Raw genomic sequence first — 11,876 nt, 5'->3', positions numbered from 1 at the left:
AATTCGTTTCATTGCCATCCAATGAGATTGGCCTGGATTGCTCGTATATCGACTCAGTTTACTTATAGCACAAGCTATATCTGGTCGTGTACAATTCATGATATACATTAAGCATCCCAACACACGAGCAAAATCCAATTGTGATATGCTTTGGCCTTTATTCTTTGCTAATGCAAGATTCTCACGTCAATTGGAGTCTTTGCAACTTTAAAGCCCAAGTGCTTGAATTTTTCAAGTACTGTCTTAATATAATGAGATTGTAACAATGCCAGACCTTGAGGAGTCTTATGGATCTTAATTCCCAAAATTAAATCAGCAACTCCCAAGTCTTTCATAACAAACTTGCTATTGAGCATACGCTTAGTAGCATTTATGTTGGCAATGTCATTACTCATTATCAGCATATCATCCACATATAGGCAAACAATGACTGTGTGATTTGGAACATTTTTAATGTATACACATTTATCACATTCATTTATCTTAAAACCATTTGACAACATTATTTGGTCAAATTTCGCATGCCATTGTTTGGGTGCTTGTTTTAGTCCGTAAAGAGACTTAACAAGTCTACATACCTTCTTTTCTTTACCTGGAACCACAAACCCTTCAGGTTGTTCCATGTAAATTTTTTCCTCCAACTCTCCATTTAAGAAGGCCGTCTTAACATCCATTTGATGAATTTCAAGACCATACACTACAGCTAATGCTACTAACATCCGTATGGACGTAATTCTTGTAACTGGAGAGTATGTATCAAAGTAGTCTAGACCTTCTCGTTGTCTATACCCTTTGACTACGAGTCTTGCCTTGAATTTATCAATAGTGCCATCATCTTTGATTTTTCTCTTAAAAATCCATTTAGAACCCAAAGGTTTATTTTTAGGAGGAAGATCAACCAATTCCCATGTATGGTTGTTCAATATAGATTCTATTTCACTATTGACTGCCTCTTTCCAAAACAATGATTCCGAAGAAGTCATAGCTTCTTTAAATGTTTGAGGCTCATTCTCCAATAAGAAAGTCACAAAATCTGGTCCAAATGAAGTAGACGTTCTTTGACGTTTACTACGTCTTGGATCCTCCTGATTACATGTACTTTCTTTTGTTTCTTCCCGAGGTCGTTTAGATCCTTCACCAAACGACTCACATTCCTTTTTATACGGATATATATTTTCAAAGAACTCAGCATTATCTGATTCTATAACCGTATTATTATGAATGTCGGGATTTTCTGATTTATGAACCAGAAATCGATATGCTTTACTATTTGTCGCATATCCTATGAAAACACAATCAACGGTTTTCGGTCCTATCTTTACCCTTTTGGGTGTAGGAACTTGCACTTTTGCCAAACACCCCCACACTTTAAAATAATTCAAGTTGGGCTTCCTTCCTTTCCATTTTTCATATGGAATGGATTGTGTTTTGCTATGGGGCACTCGATTTAATATTCGATTAGCCGTAAGAATGGCTCCCCCCCACAAGTTCTGTGGCAATCCAGAACTTATCAACAATGCATTAATCATCTCCTTTAATGTGTGATTCTTTCTTTCCGCAATCCCATTAGATTGGGGCATGTAAGGGGCTGTTGTTTGATGAATTATTCCATATTCTAAACATATTTCTTCAAAAGGAGATTCATATTCACCACCCCTATCACTTCTTATCATTTTTACTTTCTTGTTAAGTTGCGTTTCAACTTCATTTTTGTATTGCCTGAATGCGTCTATTGCTTCATCTTTACTATTCAGTAAGTAAACATAGCAATATCAAGTACCATCGTCAATAAAAGTTATGAAATACTTCTTTCCACCGTGAGATGGTGTTGACTTCATGTCACAAATATCTGTGTGAATTAAGTCTAAAGGATTTGAATTCCTTTCAACTGACTTATAAGGATGTTTAACATACTTAGATTCCACACATGTTTGACATTTTGATTTTTCGCATTCAAACTTGGGCAGTACTTCTAAGTTAATCATTTTCCGCAAGGTTTTATAATTTACATGACCCAAACGTACATGCCATAAATCATTTGACTCAAGTAAGTAAGAAGAAGCTGAAATATTATTATTGTTTTCCACAACCATTACATTCAGATTGAAAAGGCCCTCGGTGAGGTAACCTTTTCCTACAAATATTTCATTCTTACTAATGACAACCTTGTTGGACACAAAAACGCACTTAAAACCGTGCTTAACAAGAAGTCCAGTAGAGACTAAATTCTTTCTCATTTCGGGAACATGAAGGACATTGTTCAAAGTTATGACCTTGCCAGAAGTCATTTTCAGAAATATCTTCCCATATCCTTCAACTTTTGCTGTTGAAGCATTTCCCATATAAACTGTCTCTCCGGGTCCAGCAGGAGCATAAGTAGCAAAAACTTCTCTAACTGTACAAACATGGCGAGTGGCTCCCGAATCAAACCACCACAGTTTAGGATTTCCCACCAAGTTACATTCAGAAAGCATGGCACACAAGTTATCAACATCATCATGGTTTACTACCATATTTGCTTAACCCCTTTTCTTGTCTTTCTTCGGAGCACGACACTCCGTAGATTTGTGTCCAGTTTTCCCACAGTTGTAGCAGTTTCCACTGAACCGCTTCTTGCTTGGGTTGTATTTCGAACAAGAAGCCTTCTTCCTCTTTTTGTTAGCTTCAACAATATTTGCTCCCATTATTGTTGAATTTCCACGGCCTCTCCTTTCAGCAGCTTTATTGTCCTCCTCGATTCTCAACCGAACAATGAGATATTCAAGGTACATTTCCTTTCGTTTGTGTTTCAAATAATTTTTGAAGTCCTTCCACAACGGAGGCAACTTCTCAATCATTGCTGCTACTTGGAATGCTTCGTTGATGACAAGACCTTCAGCAAGTAGATCATGAATAATCACTTGCAATTCCTGGACTTGGGTAATAACAGACTTGCTATCTACCATTTTGTAGTCCAAAAATTTTGCGGCAACGAATTTCTTCATCCCGGCATCTTCAGTTTTATATTTCTTTTCAAGCGCATTCCACAATTCTTTTGACGTCTCCACGCTACTGTATACATTATACAGATTATCATCCAGTCCGCTAAGAATATAATTCTTGCATAAAAAATCAGAATGCTTCCACGCTTCAATCACGAGAAAGCGTTCATTCTCTGGAGTTTTATCTGGCAGATCAGGAACATCTTCCTTGATGAACTTCTGTAGACATAACGTAGTTAAGTAGAAGAACATCTTCTGCTGCCAGCGCTTGAAATTAATCCCGGAAAACTTTTCGGGTTTTTCTGCCGGTGCCAACGCCGGTGTTCGGCTTGTCGATGCGTTGGCAGTCACCATTGGAACAGCTTGGTTTTCGCTTTCAGTCGTCATTTTTCAGTGAAAGAATGACACAAACAAACGTTTGATAAACATTTTCAAACTGGAGTAAAAATCACGTAGATTTTAATCTTCCAACAAAACGCCACGAAGGCTTTACTCTCCAAAACGGGAGTACACAAAACCACAAAGGTTTTAGTTTGCAGAATAATAAGAATAACACAAATACAGAAATAAATATTAAATTCCTTAAGATTGTTATTCCCGCCAATATTGTTGTATTTGTAAATAATAATTCTGCAAAATATAAGTTAACGTAATGAAACAGTAATTAATTCGAGCCCACTGAATTCACAGTATTTCCTTAAGGAATTTAATCCCCTCCTAGTACCCAAGGTAATGGATTATTTCCTCCCAGGATAGAACGAATCACACACTGGTGTAGCGGTACTTCAAACCCCAGTGTTTCAGCGAACACAAAGTTCGGTAGCAAATCACACTTACAGTTGCTTTGTTTGAAGTTAAAAACAATGCAGAACGAGGGAGTAGAAACTCAGAAAATCGTATGGAAATGCTGAGAGGAAGGAGTGCAATGTATAGCCAAATCTGTTGAGCGATTTTTAGTTTGTGTCTTGTGTCTTGTGTTTTTGAGTGTCTTTCTTCAACATCTGCTGCACATATATATAGCAGCCAGTGTTGAAGAAGACCAAATGTCCACCCTCCATGGTGGAGCAAGCACATTCATGTTTGTGGAGCAAGCACATTCATGGTGGGAAGAGCATTAGGCGGCTGCCAAATGGTCAATACACGGATTGGAAAATATCCGTTACAAATGCGGATAATCTTACGTTAATATTTACTATTAACAAATAAATTTGGTCCAAAAAATTAATCAATCAATCGATCATTTGACCAAATCCAAATCCAAATCCAGATCCAAATCCGAAGCCGAAGCCGAGCGAGCGAGCGACGACGACGGCGCGAGGCTTGCTTTCTTCTTAACTCTTTAATAGCTACAAGAAGAGCAATTATATATATACCCACCAAAAATCTCTTCCTCTTCCAATATGGGACAATGTCTCATTGTCAAGAGGGGAAAACTTAAAATTTTACTCAAAAATTTCATTTTCCCTCCATTTCCCATTCACCCTCATTTTAAGACTATTTCATCTTAAAACAAAAACCTTAACAATCCCCCACATGAATGGGGAATGGCTATATCACGGAAGTATGCATGAAAAAACTGTGTGATTTACAAGCAAGGATTAATCGCATCTGGATAAGTAGGTTTCCCTTTGAACTTTCCGTAGTAAACTTATGTCGGATATACTCGGTCAATCGGTAGATTTGATATCTTTGAACCGTCGATCTTTGGTGTATACCTAGACAATCATAAGTCACACAATCAACCCTTAACCGTCTTTGGTTCTCATTATTGTGTTCGTTTCAGCCATGAACACCGCCTGGTTTCATAAGTGCGTAGAGAACTGGCCTTACAAAGTTCTCCTTGAAGCGGCTAACACTTCACACTTACATAGGTGATTTCTAAACGTGTCATCCTGTAGATACACTATTTGATATACCCCGTATCAAATTTAGAAATCATTAAAAAGCCTTAATGCTTTATCCTTGGTACTGAACATTGTCTCATCACGAGAACGGACTAAAATTTTATTTGACAATGTTGAACCGTCATTAATGACTTTGTTTGATCTCCTTGAACCTAGATCTTGGGATCTCCAGTCTTCTAGGTAGAGTTACCGCCACAATGACTTGTTCTCGGCCATAGCCTCATTCCCCTTGATGATTTCTCAACTACCTCTTTAGTTAGGCCTTCTGTAAGTGGATCCGACACATTATCACTTGACTTTACATAGTCAATCGTGATAATTCCTCTAGAGAGTAATTGCCTAACGGTTTTATGTCTTCGTCGTATATGACGAGATTTACCGTTATACATAACGCTCCCAGCCCTTCCAATTGCCGCTTGACTATCACAATGTATGCATATTGGTGCCAACGATTTGGGCCAAAATGGAATGTCTTCCAAGAAATTTCGGAGCCATTCAGCTTCTTCACCGGCTTTATCTAAGGCTATGAATTCAGCCTCCATTGTAGAGCGGGCAATACATGTTTGTTTGGACGACTTCCAAGATACCGCTCCTCCACCAATAGTGAATACATATCCACTCGTGGACTTAGAATCAGTTGAACCGGTGATCTAATTTGCATCACAGTGTCCCTCAATCACCGCAGGGAATTTACTGTAGTGCAATTCAAATTTCTGGGTATGTTCTAAATATCCCAAAACTCGTTTCATTGCCATCCAATGAGATTGGCCTGGATTGCTCGTATATCGACTCAGTTTACTTATAGCACAAGCTATATCTGGTCGTGTACAATTCATGATATACATTAAGCATCCCAACACACGAGCAAAATCCAATTGTGATATGCTTTGGCCTTTATTCTTTGCTAATGCAAGATTCACGTCAATTGGAGTCTTTGCAACTTTAAAGCCCAAGTGCTTGAATTTTTCAAGTACTGTCTTAATATAATGAGATTGTGACAATGCCAGACCTTGAGGAGTCTTATGGATCTTAATTCCCAAAATTAAATCAGCAACTCCCAAGTCTTTCATATCAAACTTGCTATTGAGCATACGCTTAGTAGCATTTATGTTGGCAATGTCATTACTCATTATCAGCATATCATCCACATATAGGCAAACAATGACTATGTGATTTGGAACATTTTTAATGTACACACATTTATCACATTCATTTATCTTAAAATCATTTGACAACATTGTTTGGTCAAATTTCGCATGCCATTGTTTGGGTGCTTGTTTTAGTCCGTAAAGAGACTTAACAAGTCTACATACCTTCTTTTCTTTACCTGGAACCACAAACCCTTCAGGTTGTTCCATGTAAATTTCTTCCTCCAACTCTCCATTTAAGAAGGCTGTCTTAACATCCATTTGATGAATTTCAAGACCATACACTGCAGCTAATGCTACTAACATCCGTATGGACGTAATTCTTGTAACTGGAGAGTATGTATCAAAGTAGTCTAGACCTTCTCGTTGTCTATACCCTTTGACTACGAGTCTTGCCTTGAATTTATCAATAGTGTCATCATCTTTGATTTTTCTCTTAAAAATCCATTTTGAACCCAAAGGTTTATTTTCAGGAGGAAGATCAACCAATTCCCATGTATGGTTGTTCAATATGGATTCTATTTCACTATTGACTGCCTCTTTCCAAAATAATAATTCCGAAGAAGTCATAGCTTCTTTAAATGTTTGAGGCTCATTCTCCAATAAGAAAGTCACAAAATCAGGTCCAAATGTAGTAGACGTTCTTTGACGTTTACTACGTCTTGGATCCTCCTGACTACATGTACTTTCTTTTGTTTCTTCCCGAGGTCATTTAGATCTTTCACCAAATGACTCACATTCCTTTTTATACGGATATATATTTTCAAAGAATTCAGCATTATCTGATTCTATAACCGTATTATTATGAATGTCGGAATTTTCTGATTTATGAACCAGAAATCGATATGCTTTACTATTTGTCGCATATCCTATGAAAACATAATCAACGGTTTTCAGTCCTATCTTTACCCTTTTGGGTTTAGGAACTTGCACTTTTGCCAAACACCCCCACACTTTAAAATAATTTAAGTTGGGCTTCTTTCCTTTCCATTTTTCATATGGAATGGATTGTGTTTTGCTATGGGGCACTCGATTTAATATTCGATTAGCCGTAAGAATGGCTCCCCCCCACAAGTTCTGTTGCAATCCAGAACTTATCAACAACGCATTCATCATCTCCTTTAATGTGCGATTCTTTCTTTCCACAATTCCATTAGATTGGGGCGTGTAAGGGGCTATTGTTTGATGAATTATTCCATATTCTAAACATATTTCTTCAAAAGGAGATTCATATTCACCACCCCTATCACTTCTTATCATTTTTACTTTCTTGTTAAGTTGCGTTTCAACTTCATTTTTGTATTGCCTGAATGCGTCTATTGCTTCATCTTTACTATTCAGTAAGTAAACATAGTAATATCGAGTACCATCGTCAATAAAAGTTATGAAATACTTCTTTCCACCGCGAGATGGTATTGACTTCATGTCACAAATATCTGTGTGAATTAAGTCTAAAGGATTTGAATTCTTTTCAACTGACTTATAAGGATGTTTAACATACTTAGATTTCACACATGTTTGACATTTTGATTTTTCGCATTCAAACTTGGGCAGTACTTCCAAGTTAATCATTTTCCGTAAGGTTTTATAATTGACATGACCCAAACGTACATGTCATAAATCATTTGACTCAAGTAAGTAAGAAGAAGCTGAAATATTATTATTCTTTTCCACAACCATTACATTCAGATTGAAAAGGCCCTCGGTGAGGTAACCTTTTCCTACAAATATTTCATTCTTACTAATGACAACCTTGTTGGACACAAAAATGCACTTAAAACCGTACTTAACAAGACGTCCAGTAGAGACTAAATTCTTTCTCATTTCGGGAACATGAAGGACATAGTTCAAAGTCATGACCTTGCCAGAAGTCATTTTCAGAAATATCTTCCCATATCCTTCAACTTTTGCTGTTGAAGCATTTTCCATATAAACTGTCTCTCCGGGTCTAGCAGGAGTATAAGTAGCAAAAGCTTCTTTAACTGCACAAACATGGCGAGTGGTTCCCGAATCAAACCACCACAGTTTAGGATTTTCCACCAAGTTACATTCAGAAAGCATGGCACACAAGTTATCAACATCATCATGGTTTACTACCATATTTGCTTGACCCCTTTTCTTGTCTTTCTTCGGAGCACGACACTCCGTAGAAAAATTTTATTTTTCCTCCATTTCTCATTCACCCTCATTTTAAGACTATTTTATCTTAAAACAAAAACCTCAACAAGGCCAAGCTTGTAATACCCCAAATGGCCACACTTTTCATGTCCTATAATTACACTTTTGAAGCATGGCCTTTGTTACCTTATAAAACGAGGCCTAAAGCAATACTTGTAAAACGAGGCCTTTTGCCAGTACCATATGACCATTCTTTTGAAGTGTGAAAATTTTCTCTAGGTTGTAAAACATTTTTTTAACCTTTATACGAACCATAATTTTGTGTTGAGAAGATTACATACGTTTTTCTATAATCACATTTCTTTCAAATATATTAACTCAAGTACGGAGATCTCAAGCATTACGTTAACTAATAAATATTGATAAGAAATTCAAATGCATATATATACTTGCAATGAACTTCAAAAAAGAAGTATTCCATATTCGATTTATATACTATATATACATCTTAAGATATATATATATATATATATATATATATATATATATATATATATATATATATATATATATATATATATATATGAACTTTACAAAATTGCCTATGTGCGTCTCTTTTTTAACGAGGATGCTGAACCAACAACCCTAAAATCCAAAGAACAAAGATGGTAATTTGGCAAAAACATTTAATGAAGATTAGGAAAATGCGAAAGAACAGATAAAATACCCAAGCTAACTAATGCCCGCACTCCAAAACTGAAAGAATATTGTATAACTACTAAAAAGAGACATGTCAGAGAGATGTAAACTTGTAATTACATAATTGAATATTACAAAGAAGAAAGGGTTTCCATTAATTTGCTTTTGGTACGTCTCTCTATCATTCTTTCTCTGAAATATCGTTGATTATTCCCCCTTTCCCATCTCTTTTGGTTTTACTGTTGTAGCTCAAGTACATCTTAATTGTCACCTTTGTCCAATCAGATCCAATTTAGAATCAATATGGAATGAGTTGCAGCACACTACTATAATTATGACGGTGATGTGCGGGCTAGCTTGCAGCACGTCTATACTATTCTACCGTGTAACTATTGCTCGATACTTATATCCGCTTCTTAGAAGAGACTGTTATCCCGGTCTTCAATGTTTCTCTAATGTTCTTTTTCTAATGACGTGCTACATCCCACCAATATAATTATTTGGTAACTCTGGCTGCCAAGACTTAGAAAAATATGAAGAAGTCACCAAATTTTTTTTTTTGCCTTTACGGAATCTGAACCTAAAACCTTATGGTTACTACTAGCTGCCATACCCTTAGGGTATGTTTCTTCAATATTCATTCGTCAAAGAGGTACATTTTGACTTACTTTTAAAACAAAATTTTCAAAAACAAACTTTACCTAGCTCCAATATTGAACTAGTCAAAGTATATAACATTTCATGAATCTTTGTTGCCTTAAACATGTCATTTCACTCCTATGACAATAGGAGTAAAATGAGCATGCTGGAATTAGAAACGTACTGACTTTCTTTTTTAAACAGTAAGACACAAAAATTGATACGGGTGCACTAGTAATGAGCAACTTCAGTCATCCGACAAAGTTATTTATACAGAAGAAATTATATTTGACCATTTCATGCATCAAGTTTAGAGTACTAATATATTTTGCAAATAAGCCTTATAGTGAAGGCATGTGAACTAATATATTTTTATATACCATTAAATCCAAGAAAAGAAAGAATAAGTACTCTACCTTCTAAATGACCAAGAAGAGTTATTTGTTAACTTAACCTTAAAATTTTCAAAACTCTCTACAAGGTTCCTCCTAGTGGTGGCAAAAATAGTTAAAACAAAACAATTAATCACCCATATTATTCACTAAAAAATAGATTGGATAATGAACTTTTTATAAACGAGTCAAATATGAATAAGAACCATATTTTAGAAAATGGATAACCATTGGATAACTAATGGGTTTAACTTTTACATTTGTAAAACCTCAAATTGGGGGTTCCTCAAGTTTGGAAGACTAGGAATTCTTCCAAAAGTGATCATATTCATGAAGGCCGGTTAACACATTTTTATCCGTATTAAATATGGGTTGAGTCTGATAATTTATCCGTTTTTTCATTACCTGTTTTCAACCAATCCCATATCCGACCCGACCCGACCCGCTCGTTTGCCATAACTAAATCAATGGAGAGACATATTGATTTATTAAAAAAAAAACTTAAGTCAATAATAGGGATATAACATTAGAATCTGAAATTCATTGAATTCCAAAATTAAATTGAAAGAGAGAAACAAAGCGTTAGATTCCTGTACCAAGATATAAAAAAGAACAAATACCAACGAGGCTAGCTGAAACGGCATCAAGTAGTACATAAAACTCCTCTATATATATAACTTAATTTTCCAACTACTTCCCATTATTCAGAAACAAGAGAGAAACATGGATATGATCAAAGTTGGCCCAGTGGGGAGAAGTGGTGGAACCATTTGGGATTATAAGGGACGAGACCAAGTCGCTGGGGTTCTTGGTTCATACAACAAAAACGCAATTCTTTCACTTCAGTTCCTGTACTATGAGAATAGCAAGTTAGTTCCGTCAAATAAACATGGTTTTGATATATGTAATCAAAGCTCGTGTGCAGTTGTTTTTGATTATCCATCAGAATTTCTTACTTCGATCAGTGGTTCCTCCAAATCAGTGTTGAACTCTATAAAATTTGGAACAAACAAGGGTTCCTATGAACCATTTGGGTGTACCTCGCCTTCAACTGATGCCAAGGACTTCAACTTTCAGATAGGAAATCATCGGCTTTTCGGTGGTTATAATTCATGGCACCCAGAATTTATATGGCGTTGAGAGTATTGGGGTTTATGTGAAGACCATAATATCCCCCATGATCAATTTCAAAGATCCTAGAGTAAAATCTGAAAAGGAAGAAGATTAGCTCAAGATTCTTCTATCATCTACAAATTTCTAAATTATACTATTGTTTTACTCATTTGGTTTTAATTACTTTTACAAAATAGATCAACTTATTGTTGTTTAATTATTAAGGATTATCGTCTTGATTTTTTGTATTTGAAAGGAAAAAAAAAAGGGGGGAAATGACATTTTATAGCCGGTCTTAAAATAATGTACTACTTTTTTTGTATATATATATATATTTTGTATGTTATATACAAGAAATATACAAATTTTATACACTTTTTCGACTACCAAGTTTAAATAGTTTCTGGCGCGGGCTAAAAATATTTGTTTTCATCCGTGGTTACGATCCACTGTGCAACCATATCTAGACATCTCACAAATAATAGTTCTTATAATTTTGAGCTCGTTTGGCTTAGCTGATTTAAAGTAACTGAAAAGTATTTTAGTTCTGAAAAGTACTTTTTAGTACTAAAACTGATAATAAGCAGCTGAAATGTTTGGTAAAACCATGCTGATAAGCTCTTTTTTATGTTAAGACTCAAATGTCCTAAAAGCTATTTGCACTAATTAGAAATTGATTATTGCAAGATTTAAATTCATTGTTTCATATGGAAATTATTTTATGTCATTTTATTTTTTAGTTTTAAATTTTATTAGATACGATTATTTTATAATAAACTAACCTACATTAATTAATAAATTGACTAAAGTTTGTTAGTAAAAATATACTTAAATAATGCACAAGAAAAATCTGACTATTGTTAATGGTAAGAAGTTGACCGA

General features: G+C 35.4%; 1 pseudogene; it reads left to right on the top strand.

The window, feature by feature from the left end:
* Window positions 1–10,604: 10,604 nt before the first annotated feature.
* On the top strand, window positions 10,605–11,109 carry LOC107804218 (inactive protein RESTRICTED TEV MOVEMENT 1-like; annotated as a pseudogene).
* Window positions 11,110–11,876: the final 767 nt, after the last annotated feature.

Source organism: Nicotiana tabacum, chromosome 14, assembly GCF_000715075.1.
Source record: "Nicotiana tabacum cultivar K326 chromosome 14, ASM71507v2, whole genome shotgun sequence".
Classification (NCBI taxonomy): Eukaryota; Viridiplantae; Streptophyta; class Magnoliopsida; order Solanales; family Solanaceae; genus Nicotiana; species Nicotiana tabacum.
The sequence above is the reverse complement of the archived record's forward strand: the minus strand, read 5'-3'. Positions and strand labels throughout refer to the sequence as shown.